This window comes from Nannospalax galili, unplaced genomic scaffold, assembly GCF_000622305.1.
Source record: "Nannospalax galili isolate Female #2095 unplaced genomic scaffold, S.galili_v1.0 scaffold355, whole genome shotgun sequence".
NCBI lineage: Eukaryota > Metazoa > Chordata > Mammalia > Rodentia > Spalacidae > Nannospalax > Nannospalax galili.
In genome coordinates this window covers 2063599-2068485 of record NW_008336848.1, presented here as the reverse complement: position 1 = coordinate 2068485, position 4887 = coordinate 2063599, and the positions used below count along the sequence as shown (strand labels likewise).

Genomic DNA, 4887 nt, shown 5'->3' with positions numbered 1-4887 from the left:
AAGAATGGTGTTTTCAACAATAGTTTAATATGTAGCATTACAAGTTTTGGGAGAGAATTCACAAATAGCCATTTGATAATTGATACCTATTTGTGATTGTAAAAGTTCTAGCTAAAAAGACAGGAATGGGGCTAGAAAGATAGCTCCGTGGTTAAGAGCACTGACTGCTCTTGCAGAGGAAGGACCCAGTTCAATTACCAGCACCTACATGTCTGTTAACAACTGTCCATAGCTCCAGTTCCAGGGGATCTAACACCCTTGTCTGTCCTCCATGGGCACAGTATGACACAGATGCACTTACATACATGGAGGCATGACATTCATAAGCATAAAGTAAAAATAAATGAATAAATTAAAAAAAATAAAAAGACAGGAATGCTGGTGTATACCTGTAATCCTAGCACTTGAGAGACTGAGGCAGGAGAACCTTAAGTTCGAGACCAGCCTGAATGAGATACATAGCAAGACAGCAAGGACTAGGGGAGAGGGGAAGTTCTTTAGATGAGAATTCAAACCTGCCAATGGGTATTTATAAAGAACATATACCACAGGTGGGGAAACCTTAGAAAGAGTTTCACTAAATTCTGAAACAGGAAAGGAGTTCCTACTCTCACTACGTTGTTGACTTGTATTTGACCAACATAATAAAATTGCAAGAATCCAGTAAATTTGTGTCAGCTGCTCAGTACTTAATATTCCTACTTCTTGTTCCAAAGATCACTAAAAGAAAGACAAATGTACATACACAAAAAACTTATCTTTCATAAAATAGAAAATAAATTATCTGCAAGCTAGCATCTAAGAGGCATACAAAGCAACAGCTAACAGTAGAAGAAGGGCAGGGAGCTAGAGGGGCAAGGGCATGAGGAAGAACAGATGACAAGCCATCTGCTGCAGATGTGATAAGTCTATAAATATTCATTGCCAAGTAGGCAGATATCCATAGCTGTCATATTTCATTGTGAATAGTCATTCTCTCTCTATTGTAGTGCTTTCTTCAGTTAGCAGATACCAATGTCATTCCCATCTTTCATTCATATTCATATCCTTTCTCAGAATAATGTTCTATTTTGATGTAAGTTATCACTTTATAACTTTTTAAGTGGTAAATAAGATATACTTACCAGTATTACAAATACACAAGCATATTTTGTCTATTGTCTTGTGTGTATTTTGTATGCATCATCATTTATTATAAGAGCATTCAGGACACAGATAAGCACTAAGAAAGATGCTCTGAGTGTGTCATAATAACGTACCATAGATTGGGTGGCTTAAGCAACAGAAATGTATTTCCCTGCAGTTCTAGGGGCTGGAAGTCCAAGATCAAAGTGTAGGCAGGATTGGCTTTTCTTGAGGTCTCTGTCTTTAGCTTACAGCTGGCTACCTTTGTGTCCTCCAATGGCCTGTTTCTCTGTAGATACATGATTCTGGTATCTCTCCTTGCATGCAAATTTCTGCTGTTTAAGTAACCCAATATAGCTGGAGTACTGATAATCACTTCCCTGAAAGACCCTGTCTCCAAATGCTCCTCCATTATGAGGCACTGGGGTTAAAACTTTAACATATAGGTTTGGCAGGACACAATTTGGTCAACAAATAATCTTGTTGACTAAAATTACCTAGAGGAAGCTGAAGGGAAAAGAGGAAGAAGTTCCAAGCTACCTCACTTGGTACTCAGAAAACAGCAGCTATTTCTTGAACAAAGTGTAACTTGTGGGTATAATATAAAATTTTAATTATAAAATCAGTCACTAGAATAAAAATATCACAAGAAGTACAATTTTAAGGAAGAAGACTATAATGAAAATTTATACGAGTGCAATCATCTCACATGCATTTAATTTTGCATGTCAACTCTGTTTTACTCTGCTTCTATTGCTAAATATAACTGGAGTTCACCCTGGTTCATTTGCTAACGTTTCCCTGATCATTTGGTTCTCTGGAACAAACTTCCGTAAGTCCTAATGTAAACAATAGTCCCATGAGTCCTTGAACTTGAAGAACCAAATCTGAAGTCTTGACACTTGAAGAACAATTTGTATTGGATTTTAAATCTTTAGTTCAAACACCCTTATGTGTAAGATAGATGACATTCCATTTCCATTTGTGTTGACTCTAGCTGTGCCAACTTGGCATTCATTTCTCTAGAAATGACACAGTGTTCTTGGCAGATTACCCACTTGTGACTAGTGTTATCCAAATGTGTCTAGTGTTTGCAGGATATATACAGATAGAGCTAGTGACTCTTGTTACTAGTCTTGATGCTGATAATTCTAGGGCATTTTCTCAGATCTTGGATGAACTGTTTAGCATATGGGCTGAAATCTTACATTTCAGTGTTTGTTCTCCATTCCTTTGGTTTTCCCCTGATTGAAGGATCTTCCTTTATTCAAATATTTTTGTCATTTCCCTTTCATTTAAACTTTCACTTAATTTCTGTTTTTAAAGTTATTTTTTTGCTTTATTTTTCCCCTTTCATTTTCTTCACTTTTCCTGTGGATATATTCTCTGTTTCTGTGCTTTCTGTGATTGCCTCTTTTCCTTGTGTGCCTTGTAATTTTGTTTTTGCTAGTAAAATGATTTTTCCTCTAATTTATTCCATGATTTTCTTCCATGTGTTTTACACACAACCACTTCATATCATGTGTTCTCTACCATCACCTCCTTTAGTTGGCCATCCTATTGGCTTTCGGCCATGTTTCCTGAAGTCTTGTTTATAGTCTTATTTTCTTCCTTCTTAGATTCAATTATGTCATGAACTTATTTACCTTTTATTCATGTTGGAATATGATGTTACAACCATCCTTTGCTTTGGAACAATATTTTTCTAGTGAGAGTTAATCTTTAGGGAGGTTTTCTGTTTTAGTTGAGGACATTTTTCACCCTTTTCTTCTCTAAAGTGTCTTTTTTTTGTATGCTCTAATTACATAATTGCTTTGTAATGGTATTGAAATCAGTTGTTATTTTCTCAATGAGAAGAATTGTACAGGTGAGAGGCTGGTTACTCTTCCAGGCTATCAGCTTAGAGCTCCCTTCCCTCTCCTTCCCTCTCCTATAGCATGTGTCACCCCTGGTGCCAGGCTTCACCTGAATTTCAGATCTCACTTGTCACAAATGCTCTATCACTTCTATACCCCTATAGTTCTTTCACAACCCTCAGTGAAGGAATCACCTTCACCAGCAAATCCCACTCCTAACAGCTACTCAAAACAGGCCTTTCTTTTAAAAGTGCTGTTTCTGTGCTAATATTGGAACAAAAAAGAGAATATCAGCATAGTCCCAGCACAAAAATGACATCCCAAACTGCATAGGATTTAACATATATGACAGAATGCATGAAATTCTGTGGTGAAGGGACTGTCAGGGGACATGGATGAGGAAGGGTGTCTAAATTTGATTAAGATCTATTACATGAAATGCACAGAAACCTAATAAAAACATTTTAAAGTGCTGTTTCTTTGAACTTGTCCTCTCAGATGCCTCCTCACCTAAACACAGTCTAAACCTCTGTCTCTTAGTCTCCACTGCACTTCCAGTCAATTATAGCTCTCACTCAGGATGGGAGCTCATTCTTCTGGGAGTGAATATTTGCTATTAATTTCTGGTAGCAACCATCCCCAAAACACTGCTGGGCATCTTTTTCTTAGATACAATCATATCCTTGCTGTGCTTCCTGCACCCAAACTGAGTTTAAGACAGACAGGCATGCGTGTGTGTGTGTGTGTGTGTGTGTGTGTGTGTGTGTGTGTGTGTGTGTGCATGCACACACACACCTGCATGTGAGGTCCTTGGGACTTCATTTCACTATTCTATATACTTTTCAGTAATGTGTGTGTGTCTTTTAAAATAATTGTTTATAATGAGCAATTTTATTTCCTTAACATCTGGTTCAGGGCAGATGAATATCAATTTACTCCAACCTGCGTTGTTTGCATGCATCTCCACATCTCTTTCACAGAACTCACACTAATCATCATCACAGTAATGCCCATTCCTAACCCTTGCAGGTATGCCAGACTTCAAAGAACTGGTCTGAGGCATCTTTGTGATGCTTCAGTCGTCTTTGGTTCTTTGTTTGAATGGAGAATAGCACAGTGAAGGCTGCCACTAGTGAATGACTCCTGGACTACCTAAGAATGAATGGTCTTTTCCACCTAGCTTTCTAGCTATCTACTGCCAAGTAGAAATTATGAACACAAATATATAGTATATACATACATAAATATATATATCACTCACTGTTCTATTTCTTTATAAACACAGAGCAACAAGGCAACGGTAAAAGTATAATACATTGTAAAAGCCATTTCCTGGCACAGGGTTAGTATCAGTAACAGCCATCATCTTCTTGGTGGGTTCCTCCTCAGTGTTTCATGTTCATGTGCTTGACTTACTTGGTTCACCCGCAGCACTTCTAATATTCAGTCCCTGAAACCCTTTGTAGTTCCCAACTTCCAACTGCAGCCTCCAGAACCCTCATTCTAGCCTCCAGAACCCTTATTTTTTTTTTTTTTTTTTTTTGGACATAGGGCTCACCGTGTATTCCTGGATGGCTTGGAACTCACTATGTAGACCATAGGCTGACCTAGAACTCATAGAGATTCACCTGCCTCTGCCCTCTGCCTCCCCAGTGCTGGGGATAAAAGGTATACATTACCATGCACAGCCTTAGAACCCTCACTTTAAACCGCCACTGTATCCCAGTGGTAACAAATTTGTTATGAGAGTCTTTAAAAACAAGTATTACATTTTATTCATTTATTTACTGGGAGGGGCAGGCACAGGCCATACTGCAAGTGTGGAGGTGAGAGGACAACTTGCAGGAATGGGTTTTCTCTTTTCACCATGTGGTTCCTGGGGATTGAACTCAGATCAGGCACCTTT

General features: G+C 38.3%; 1 pseudogene; it reads left to right on the top strand.

Moving 5' to 3' along the window:
* Positions 1-3227: 3227 nt before the first annotated feature.
* On the top strand, positions 3228-3328 carry LOC115070063 (annotated as a pseudogene).
* Positions 3329-4887: the final 1559 nt, after the last annotated feature.